This window comes from Pantherophis guttatus, chromosome 4 (assembly GCF_059756535.1).
Source record: "Pantherophis guttatus breed Tessera chromosome 4, ASM5975653v1, whole genome shotgun sequence".
NCBI classification, from domain to species: Eukaryota; Metazoa; Chordata; class Lepidosauria; order Squamata; family Colubridae; genus Pantherophis; species Pantherophis guttatus.
In genome coordinates this window covers 7,822,232-7,835,281 of record NC_142066.1, presented here as the reverse complement: position 1 = coordinate 7,835,281, position 13,050 = coordinate 7,822,232, and positions in this window count along the sequence as shown.

Below are 13,050 nucleotides of genomic sequence, written 5' to 3'. Positions count from 1 at the left end.
AAATTGTCAGCCAATGCAACTCCTGCAGGAAAGGTGACACGTGGACATACCTGGGTCTGAACAAAACCATGGTGGTGGCTGCATTTTGAATCAATTGGATTTTCCAGATATTCCAGCAGCTCCATGTAGGTCCCCATGTAGAGTTCTGATTTATTAATTAGTGGCATAGTGTCCCACATAGTTTATCAATTTTATGAATTGAAATTTAAGGAACATACTTGTATAAAACCATATAGCATCCCATTGTAAAAGGTTTTTTTTCTCCTTTTTATAATCTTAGCCAATTCCCCCAAAATTGCTTATATGAATAAACAGTGTTTCAGCATACAGTAAATTTAGGCTTTGTTTCTAATCTACAACATCTCTGTCTTTCAAATGTTTCTAGTTATGGGAGAAGAAATACCGTATTTTTGGAGTATAAGACGCACCTTTTATCCCCCAAAAAGAAGGTGATAATCTGGGTGCGTTTTATACTCTGAATGTAGTCCTGCCCAGCCTCGCACACAGAGATTTCAGAAGCTGAAAGAAGCCTCTGAAAGGAGCTTCAGAAAAAAGCCACTGAAAGGCTTTTGTCTAAAATAATATGGCAAGCAACAAAAGAAGAATCAGTAAAGGTTCTAACCAAACTATGCTAACAAATCTGGAGAATGACACAATAACCAGCAGAGGTTAATCTATATACCAATACCAAAGAAAGGAGATTGAACAGAGTACAGATAGTCCTTCAGAATAAAAGCCTCTGAAAGAAGCTTCAGAAAAAAAACCCTCCAAAAAGAGCTTTTCTGAAGCTCTGTTTCAGAGGCTTTCAGAGGCAGAAAAAAAAGTTGTTTTTCTGAAATGGAGTTTCAGAAGTTTCAGAGGCAGAAACAAAAGCAAGTCACAGAGCTCACAACCAACAAACCTTTTTTCTAAAATTCACCTTTGGGAACAGCTGATTGGGGATATTCCGGGAGGCTGATTCACCCACCAATCAGCTTTTTTCTTATTTTCCTCTCCAAAAACTAAGGTGTGTCTTATACTCCGAAAAGTACGGTAATATTCTTTAGAATATGTTAAAGTCTTTGTCAGAGAATGTATGAAATTTTGATGCAAGAAATATTTTAAAGTGTTTTAGAGAATGGAAGGTAATTTATTTTTAAAAAATCTGGGTTGTTTCTCCTAAACATTCCTACAATGGATGACTAATCCCTGTTGGATCTGTTCATTTTAAGATAGATTTTCTCATTAGGTGCATTCTCAGATATAAGCCTTGGATCAATCTTTCAATGAAGTATTGAATTATAAGTACTTCCAAATCAGTAGAATAGGAGGCAATCCATTTTCACAATGACAAAAAGCATGAAGATGTTTCTTGTGATGTTTTTGGTACACGAAGTAGTTGCTCTGGGATGCCCAGCAAGTGATGCTTTCCTTATTCCACATGAGTGGTACCAGCCTGGAGACTTCATCATTGGTGGCATGGCATCTTACTTCAGTTACCACCTTTATGAAATTAAATTTAGTGAAAATCTTTCTTAAAAACCTTATGAAATACCAGTGTAAGATTTTTTTTCTCTGTCTAATCTTACCCAGATTTTCAAAAATCCTTTATATGACTAAAAGTTATTTGTGCATAAGTGTAGTATTTTTAATATTCTATGTCTTCTCTTTCTTTCAATTGTATCGGTTATGAAAGAAGAAATTACCCTCTTTACATTATTTTAAAGTTTTTCACTTTAAACATTTGTACATTTCACTGAAATGTACAAAATTTCAGATCAAGAAGTTCTATATGAACATTTTCTGAGGGAAAGATAATTTTTAGAAAAGTTTGACGTTATCTTCTCCTCACAAAACATATATACAGTAGAATCATTTCTTGAAAAACTCAGATTAAATATAACACTTTGAAAAAAGTCAGTATTTATATTTTTGCAGTATATATTGGTGGTAAATCATGGAATACTGTATAAAAGTGGAACTCTGTAGTAATTATCAATAAAGTACAATATTTTAGTTCATATTTTAAAATGAACAGATCCAACAGGGATTAGTCATCCATTGGAGAAACAACACATATTTTTTTAAAATAAATTACCTTCCATTCTCTAAAGCACTTTAAAATATTTCTTGCATCAAAATTAGTAAAATTCTTGCATCTTGCATTAGTAAAATCACACTGGGAATATGGTATCCAGTTCTGGTCACCACACTATAAAAAAGATGTTGTGACTCTAGAAAGAGTGCAGAGAAAAGCAAGAAAGATGATTGGCTAACACGTATGAGGAACAGTTGCAGGAATTAGGTATGCCTAGCCTAGTAAAGGGGACGTGGTGGATCAATGGCTAAGACACTGAGCTTGTCAATCAAAAGGTTAGCAGTTCAGTGCTTCAAATCCCTAGCGCTGCATAATGGGGTGAGCTCCCGTTACTAGTCCCAGCTTCTGTCAACCTAGCAGTTTGAAAGCACGTAAAAAAATGCAAGTAGAAATATAGGGACCAACTTTGGTGGGAAGGTAACAGCATTCTGTGCACCTTTGGTGTTTAGTCATGTTGGTCACAAGACCATGGAGATATCTTCAGACAGCGCTGGCTCTTTGGCTTTGAAATGGAGATGAGAACCTAGAGTTGGGAACGATTAGCTCATATGTGTGAGGGGAACCTTTACCTTTAGTCTAGTAAAAAGAAGGACTGGGATGACATGTTAACAATGTTCCAATATTTGAGGGGCTGCCACAAAGAATACGGGGTTCAATCTATTCTCAAAAGCACCAGAAGACAACACAAGACAAAAAACAATGGATGAAAAATAATCAAGGAGAGAAGCAACCTAGAACTAAGGAGAAATTTCCTAATGGTGAGAGCAATCAACTAATGGAATAGCTGGCCTTCAGAAGTTGGGGGTGCTTCATCACTGGAAGCTTTGAAAAGGAGCCTGGACAACTACCGGAATTGGTTTGAAATGGTTTAGGATCTCCTGCTTGAGTGGGAGAGGTTCGATTAGAAGACCTCCAAGTTCCTTTGCAACTCTATTATTTTATGTTCTTTGTATTCTCCCTTCCATCTCATCCTTTATTTAAAATGTATGCTGACTAATCATCATAATAAAGAGTAACTTGATTTGGTTTGCAATTGCAAGTCCGGAAATTTTCAAGAAAATCAAATCTGATAGAGGAAGAGATCACAACATGAAAATACCGGGGAGGGGGAGGTTTTGTCTGCAGACCAGAGAGACGTGGTCTCACATGCTGCCTGCATCCTACAGATGGGGCTTAGCTTCTTTGTGAAGCCTGATTGGGGACCCCTGCTTTCGCTTATGTTAAAGTGTTTGCAATAGAAGGCAGGTTTTTGTATATACCACACAAAAACTTCAGTACAAGGAATCTTTTGAAGATTTTTAGTGAGCTTAAGATATATTCTTTTTCAGTTCTGCATTTTTACTCCTTGAAAAAAATACCTACAATAAATGACCGATACCTGCTGGATCTATTCATATTTTATTTTGTAAAAAAAATGGTAGAAAATAAGTGTGGTAACCTTGAAAAAAGCATTATTTTTTATTTCTACAATTTCAACAATTAAATACACATTCTATTGCAAGTGTTCCACAGGCTATTTTCATTGGTCTTTGCTCATAAAAAAAAATAGCTGAACCATCAACCACTTATTGTCTAATCAAAACAAAACAAAACAAAAAATCTCCTAGAGGAATCAGCATATTTTCTTAGCTAGGCTTAAATATAAATATAAGGCTGCACAGAAGGGTATTTAAATTCAACAACAATCCAGGTATCTGTTTGGCTAGAAAGCAAGTCTTGAACCACTGGGAGATTGGCACAAGGGGTAATTAGAGCTTTGTCAGACTCATTGCTTCAAGTTTCTATCCTCTGTTCTCTTCTGCCAGAATATCTGTTCAAATCCTGGAAGTATACAAGATACAAATTTGCGCTCAGGTAGATCTTCAAATAGAAAATGACAGACTTTTCTCATTAATTGCATTCTCAAATATAATCCTTAGATGAAGTATTGGATTATCTATACATTCCAATTGGCAGGATGGAAGACAAAACATCTGCACAATAACAAAAGCATCAAGATGTTTCTTTTGATGTTTTTGGTGCAAAGAGTAGTTACTCTGAGCTGGCCTGCAAATGATGCTTTTCTTGTTCCACATGAGTGGTACAAGGCTGGAGAATTCATCATTGGTGGGATGATGTCTCACATTGTTTACCAGTTTTATGAAATAAAATTTAAAGAAAACCCTGCCATAACACCTTATGGTATACCAATGTAAGAATTTTTTTTTGCTAAAAAAAAACAAAACCCTGATATAAGTAAAAGCAGTTTGTGCATAAATACTCTATATAATTCTTTTAATGTAATCTATGCTTTCTGTGTCTTTCAAATGCATCTGGTTCTGGCAGAAGAAATAATCTTCTTTACATTATTTTAAAGACTTTCACGTGAAACGTACAAAATTTCAAATCAAGAAGTCTCTTATTGAACATATACTGAGGTTAAGGTAATTTTTAAAAAAGTTTGACATTATCTGTTTTCACAAAACATACATATAGTACCTGAGTAGTACACATGCTGAAAGTATTCATATAAATTTCTGTGAAAATCTCATGGAAAATAAATATAGTACTACTTGTATTTGTTGCAGTATATGTTTGTTGCACATTATGGAAATATTGTGTAAAAAGTAAATTTGAACTCTTTACAAATTACCAATACAGGACAATATTTTAGTTCAGGGTTGAAATAAGGGGTTTTTGGTGACATTGGTTGTTTTCTTGCAGAGATTTCATTATCCAAACTAGATACCATCCTCAGTGCTAAATTGGGATGATGTTACCTACTTTGGGTAATGAAATATCTGCAAGAAAGAAACCAAGCTCCGAGAATATCAAGGACACCTCTGTAAAAATTATTAAGAATTTTAGAAAGGCTGTTACCTTTCTATTACCATCAAAGAAAGAAATTTGTTATTTATACAGAAAAGATGCCTCCTTATAAGAAGTGTCAACTTATATTTTCAACTAAAATAATCAAATTATTTGCAGTGTAATCACCAAATTTCATCAACACGTCCTTGCTTTGGCCTTTGCTGTGAAGGAGATCAATGAGGACTCCCTGATCCTACCTAACATCACTCTTGGGTTCCACATCTATGACAGTTACTACAATGCAAGGATGACGTATCGCACCACCCTGGACCTGCTTTTCAAATCCCAGGAATTTCTCCCTAACTACAAGTGTGATAGCCAGAAGAATCTCATGGCTATCATTGGGGGATTGGATTTTGCCATATCATCTTATATAGCTGAAATTATAGGATTCTTCAAGATTCCACAAGTAAGCTGTGATGGGATCGAGTAGGAAAATTCTATATGTTCTTGTTGTTGTTATGGAATATTTAATGAGCATCCAAGATTAGGCTTAGGTTTGTGTTAGGGTGTTGTGTATGCATCAGGTCTATTACTTAGCATCCTTTTCTGAAACTAAAATGTGGAATGCAGAAAGCAAGTATCCAGAGTCATTCCATACTTGAGTGAAGATTTGAATGTAGTATACTCTTTGGATGTATTAAAACAATTGATCACTGTCTTTGAAATAGTTTTATGTAATTTCTTTCTCTATTAATAGCTAGAAGAATTCTAAGAAAAAAATGTTCCTTGAATGTATTTCATATAGTTTTGATTCAACATTTCAACAGAATATTATTCCGCTTTCTTATAGCTGACATATGGCTCATTAGCCCAAAAGGAATTTCAGACCAGTAAGCTCTCTTCACCTTATTTCATGGCTCCAAAAGAGGACCATCAGTATATTGGTATTATCCAGCTACTTCATCATTTCAGGTGGACATGGATTGGAATTTTTGCTGTTGATAACAACAATGGAGAAAATTTCTTACAGAAAATGCAGCCCTTACTTTCAGAGAATGGAATCTGCCCAGCGTTCATAGAAAGGCTTTCAAAACTAATTCACTTGGAAGGCTTGCAAGAATTTTATCAAACAATCTCAATGATTTCCATTAATATGATGAATAGCAGAGCCAATGCATTTCTTGTCTACGGAGAATCCTTGGCAATTACGTGGCTAAGAGCTGTCACATTTATGGTAGATCCTGAAAGCAAGGAAACTGCATTGTTTAGAAAGGTGTGGATCATGACTGCACAGATTGATTTCATATTATCAGGATTTCAAGTCACTTGGGATCTCCAGATGTTCCATGGGGCTCTTTCCTTCACTGTTCATTCAAGAGCAGTTGAAGGTTTCAAGGAATTTCTTCAGACCGTAAATCCTCTTTCAGTCTCCAGAGATGGGTTTCTGCAGGATTTTTGGGAACAAGCGTTTGATTGTTCATTTCCAAAACCAGAATTACAAGAAATGCATAGTAATCTGTGCACTGGGCAGAAGAAGCTAGGAGATCTTTCTTCACCTTTGTTTGAAATAGAAATGACTGGCCACAGCTACAGTGTCTACAATGCTGTTTATGCTGTGGCTTATGCTTTGCAAATTCTCTACACATTGTATTTTAATAGAAAAAAAACTATGATTGGTAAGAAAACTGACTATCCATATCTTCACGCTTGGCAGGTATTCCCTTTGCATCGGATACTTCTTTCATTTCAACAAGCAGTTTGATGTAGAATTGTGTTGCCAACCTACTGTGGAAAGTCTTAATATTTTCTATGTGTGGAATCAAGTTTAGTATGAGAAACTATCTAGAAATAAGGATAAAATTCCTGACAGTGAGAATAATCAATCAGTGGAAAAGCTTGCCTTCAGAAGCTATGGATGCTCCAACACTGCATATTTTTACAAAGTGATTGGATAGTGATTTGTTTAAAATTGTATAAGGTCTCCTCCTAGAGCAGCGTATTGGGCTAGACCACGTCCAAGATCCCTTTCATCTCTGTTATTCTGTTCTGTATAAAATAGGCACAGAAAAAGTAGTTTATTTTGAGCCTTAGCTTTCCTGACTTCATTTTTGCAAGTTTGAGCTATTTGCTGATATTCTGCCTTGGTTATTTTCTCCCCTTCCACTTTTTATACTTGTCCTTTTTCTCCTTCAGTTTATCAGAGATTATTTTGTGCAGCCATACTGATTTCTTTTGAGATCTGTTATTTTTCTCATTTGTTGGAATTGTGCTAGACTGGGCTTTTGTAATGTCACTTTTTGTCACTTCTTGGGGTGTTTTCACTATGAGAATTCTAATCTATGGAATATCTTACAAGCTCTCTCTAAGTATGTTGAAATCAGCTTTCTTGAAATCCAAGACTCTAGCTTGATTGTGTTCTACCTTTTCTGTTTGCAGAAATTAAATTCCAGTATTGCATAATCACTCCCATGTAACATTCCTGTAACTTCAACACCTTCTTTCATTTCATCTTTCTTAATGAGAATTAAGTCCAGTGTGGCTGACCCTCTAGCTCCCTTCACTACCTTTTATCATGTTTAGGTATCATTAAGAGCTATCTAGGAAAACATCATAGCTTGTACAATAAGAGATATTTAAAATTATAATTTAGGTTACTTTTCATTGCCTTCTCCAAAACTAAATAGTTCTCCAACTACTTCTTCCAGGCTCATGAATTTCTCAGGATTGAGAAGCTGAGCTTTCTGTCTTTATCAGAATTCAAGAGGAATGAATTAGATGATGTTTCTTTTCAGAAGTGGCATCTGTGCTTTGGAACAATATCTATCTATCTATCTATCTATCTATCTATCTATCTATCTATCTATCTATCATCAATCTATCATCTATCTATCCATCCATCCATCCATCCATAATCCATTCTTTACAATAATCTCAATATCACATCTATCTATTGAATAATGAGTCTCAAATTTCCAAATCTGGCTAAAGGAAATTTGTAATATTTCAGATTATCAAATATATTTATATATTCCCTATGGGAAGATTAGCTATGTTCTAGGTTTCGTTATTGTTTAAATAATTGAAGGAATTTGATTAATCCCAATAATTTACTTTCATTCTGCTTTGGTTCATTCTTATCATTTCTTTAAATAATATCAATTTAATGATAGAGCAGCCATATACATTTCTATGAAATATCAATTATCAAATTTCTAAGAGTACATATTTAATAATTGTTATAGGAATGGGAAGAATGCATCAATGAAACTTGAATACAGTGTCCTCCTCTCTATTACGTTGTATTCAACCCCCTTTCTCTTTCATTCTCTTTCAAGTAGCTCCATTCATTTCTTCAAGGCATTTCTTTTAACAATTCAGCTGGGGAGAATGTGTTCCTGAATGAGAAAGGGGAAGCAACAGGTGGATTCGACATCACCAACTTGATCACTTTTCCAAACAGATCCTTTCAGAGAGTTAGAGCTGGAAAGCTGGACTTAGAGGCTCCAAAAGGGAAGGAATTATTCATTGATGAAGATGTGATTGTCTGGCACCCAGCTTTTAACCAGGTATCAAATTACTGTATTGTTTACAGTATTGTTTACATGATTAATCCATTATGATCCCATATTGAAAGCAGTCTGTTTACAAATCTGATTTCTGTTTTATTTTAAATAAACAATGGCATATTCTTTTCAAATGTTGTTGATGATCAGACATTTGTCAAATTGCCGAAATGACATTACAATACAAAAGGATGCTTGCATGTTTGCATCATTGTAATTTCTACAACTTTTTAAATTGTTGATGAAGTTGATGAAATCAGTATTTTTTGGGGAAGTCAAAAGTATTTTACCTCTGTAAAGGACAAAAATTACATACTGTTTTAAGTATCTCCAATTTCAAACCCTTTCATGACTATTGCCAGGCTCATCCACTTTCTAGATGCAATGTCCCCTGTTTCCCTGGATCCTGGAAGAAAGGAATTGAGGGCAATCAATTCTGCTGCTATGACTGTGTTCTATGCCCAGAAGGGAAGATTTCAAAACAAAATGGTAGGTTAGGCATTCTACCAATTTTCACTAGACTTAAGCGAACTTTAATGAACTACTTTGATGCATACAAATAATAAGGTTGATTTTCAGTAATCTGGAATGTCCAGGTGACAAATTCCTTGATTTTCCTTCCAGATATGGATGACTGTTTTCCATGTTCAGAAGATCATTATCCAAATAAGAAAAAGAAAGGATGTATCCTGAAACTGGTGGTGTTTCTAACTTTTGAAGAAACCTTAGGGATTGGTTTATCCTCAGCAGCTCTTGGTTTCTTCTTCTTGACATCTTGGGTACTTGGAACTTTTATTAAGCACAGGGATACTCCCATTGTCAAAGCCAACAACCGGTCCCTCACCTACACCCTCCTTGTCTCTCTTCTGCTCTGTTTTCTCTCCTCTTTGCTCTTCCTCAGCCAGCCTGGCAAACTGACCTGCCTTCTCCGACAATCAATGTTTGGTGTCACCTTTTCAGTGGCCATTTCTAGTGTACTGGCCAAAACCATCACTGTGGTTGTTGCTTTCATGGCCACTAAACCAGGAACTCAGATGAGGAAGTGGGCGGGGAAAAGATTGGCTCTTTCTACTGTCCTTTCCTGCTCTCTCTTCCAGGTATGTATTTGTATCCTTTGGTTGTCGACATATCCCTCATTCCCTGAGTTGGACATGCACTCAGCGCTCCAAGAAATGATTTTACAGTGCAATGAAGGGTCAACTTCATTCTTCTACTGTGTCTTGGGCTACATGGGTATCTTGGCCATTGCCAGCTTTATTGTGGCTTTTCTTGCCCGGAAATTACCTGACAGCTTTAATGAAGCCAAGTTCATCACCTTCAGCATGTTGGCCTTTTGCAGTGTGTGGATCTCCTTCTTTCCAGCCTATCTGAGCACAAAAGGAAAAGCCATGGTAGCTGTGGAGGTCTTCTCCATCTTGGCCTCCAGTGCTGCCTTACTGGGATGCATATTTCTGCCAAAGTGCTACATCATTGTTTTCAGACCTGAACTAAACCACAGAGAGCTACTCATAAGGAGGAATTAGTTCCCCAAGTGTATATGTATACATCTAAATTACACTGTGTTGTTTCTCTGTGTCCTTTAATATATATGTGGTTATGAAAGTATATGCATAATTTTGTATTTATTTATTTTGTCATGCTTATGTAGTATATATTGGAGGTTGTGCCCCTCTGAAAGCTGTATGCAATGAAATTTCCTTTTAATGTATGCTGATTATTGTACATTTAAAGTGACAATAAAGTTATTCTAAATCTAAGTTGCCACATTTTTACCATTTTCCAAGATTCTTTCATAAAGCACTACTTAAATATAGTAGAAGGCTAATTACCATTTTATGAATATGTGTTTAACATAGTATTATAGGATATCAGTTTCGGATTTGTTAGGCTTCTTCTAAATGAAAACCTATTGAGTTTGTGAATCCCATACATTTAATTGCATTTTACATTAGACTTTCATGCTGGGTCATAACCATTTGCTCTCTGTCCATAATTCTATCTTCATTGCAACCTACTTTCAGATTTCAGTAATATGGAAAATTTGATGAAATGAAATTAAATGTATCCTTCTTTCTGCTTCATCCTTTTTTCAAAGTTGTACTGACCAAAGACCGTAATAAAGAGTGATCTGAATTTGTTTGAAATTAGAAGTTTGGCCTTTTTCTTTTTCTTTTTTCCCCCAAGGTTTTTATTTTTTTTACATGCATACCTGAGTATCTTACATTTTAGTACAAATAAAATAAGATTCATCATATTTATTAGGTTTGACAAGTTTATATAATTCTGGTAATAGTACGCATATTTTTGTTGAGTTTAATCTTTCATTATTTAATTATTCAATATTTCAATATGTTATTTTTATGCCAATCACCATTTTATTCAAACATGCTTAATACTACCATCGTTCAAATTCTGAATTCCCCTCTTGTTATTATTTCATCTTATTATGTAAAAATGTGTGTTCCATTGATCCCCCTCTCTCTAGTTTCCATCCCTATTCTAACTTTTAATTATGCCATTATTATATTTTAAAAAGATTCCCTTTCTATCCATCATCTCTTGCCCACTTTAAAGCATTAATTGTTCATTTCTTAGCTTGCCTCCCATATTCCTCTCTTGGATATTTATCTCTATCTGCTTCCACATCTTGACCAATTAGCTTCACATAAATGTTGAACAGAAGGGGCGAGAGGACCGACCCTTGTGGCACTCCCCATGCGAGATGCCTCGAGGTCGACCTCTGCCCCTCTGCCAACACGAACTGCGAGCGGTCGGAGAGGAAGGAGGAGAACCACCACAGAATGGTGCCCCCTATTCCTAACCCTCTCAACCGCTGCAGCATGATATCATGGTCGATGGTATCAAAAGCCGCTGAGAGATCTAATAGGACTAGGACAGAGGAGCAACCCCTGTCCCGAGCCCTCCAGAGATCATCCACCAACGCGACCAATGCCATTTCTGTGCTGTGCCCCTGCCTGAAGCCCGACTGGTACGGGTCTAGATAGATAGTTTCATCCAGGTGCCTGGGCAGTTGTCGTGCCACCACACTCTCAACAACCTTTGCCACAAAACGAAGGTTGGAGACTGGACGGTAGTTAGCTAATTCAGCCGGGTCCAGGGAAGGCTTCTTGAGGAGGGGCCTCACCACCGTCTCTTTCAAGGTGGCGGGAAAGGCACCCTCACTCAGAGAAGCAGTTATAATCCCCTGGAGCCAGCCTCGTGTAACCTCCCGGGAGGCCAGTACCAACCAGGAGGGACACGGGTCCAATAAACATGTGGCGGCACTAATCCTACCCAGAACCCTGTCCACATCCTCGGGAGCCACAGGATCAAACTCCTCCCAGGTAATATTCTCAAGACCTACCCTCGTCTCCTCCCCCGGACTCACCCAGTCGGAGTCCAAGCCTTCCCGAATCCGAGTGACTTTATCGTGCAGGAATTGCACAAAATCCTCAGCTCGACCCTGCAAGGGATCTTCCTGCACTCCCCCCCGAAGAAGGGAGTGGGTCACCCTAAACAGGGCGGCTGGGCGGTTCTCTGCAGATGCGATAAGAGCGGAAAAATGGTTAGATTTTGCCGCTTTTATCGCCACTAGGTAGGTCTTGATATAAGATCTCACCTGTGTCCGGTCGGAATCAGAATGACTAGTCCTCCAAATGCTCTCTAGGCGTCTTTTCTGACGCTTCATCTCTCTCAGCTCCTCAAAGAACCAAGGAGCTAATTGAGATCGGCATCGGGTCAGAGGCCGCAAAGGCACAACGTGATCCAAAGCTCCGGCGGCCGCACTCTCCCAGGCGGCCACCAGCTCTTCAGTCAAGTCGTGTGTCAGAGTCTCAGGAAACGGCCCAAGCTCTGTCAGGAACCTTTCAGAATCCATCAGGTGCCTGGGACGGAACCATTTGGTCGGGGGGAAGCGTAGGAAAGTCCAAGTGAAGGAGCAAATGATCTGTCCATGACAAGGGTTTAATATCTAAGTCCCCTCTACCAAGATCATTCAACCACTGACCAGAGATGAAAATCAAGTCCAGAGTGTGTGCCCCTATGTGAGTGGGGCCTTGAACTAACTGGGTCAGGTCCATGGCCGTCATGGAAGCCATGAACTCCCAAACCACCTCTGACGCCTCACCCGCGGATGGAAGGTTGAAATCCCCCATGACAATAAGTCTGGGGGTATCCACCACCACCCCGGCGATGACATCGAGTAGCTCGAGTAGGGTCGCTGCCACGTGGCAAGGAGCCAGGTACTCAGTCAGCAAACCCATCTGCACCCCACGGCCCCACTTCACAAAGAGGGACTCACATCCGGCTATCTGAGGAACAGTGGTCTCCCTCGGACAAAGACTCTCCCTAATAATCACCGCCACTCCCCCACCCCTCCCCTGGGCCCTTGGCTGATGAAATGCATGGAAACCTGGTGGGCACATTTCAACGAGGGGGACCCCCCCCTCTTGGCCCAACCAGGTCTCCGTAATACCTGCCAGGTCCGTAATACCTGCCAGGTCCGCACCCCCCTCCAATATAAGATCACAGATGACATCACAATGATGTCATCAGGGGAGAGGTTTGATTTATTGGAGTTTCTTATAATGTTGTAAACCTTTGTGAGATCATCAGATT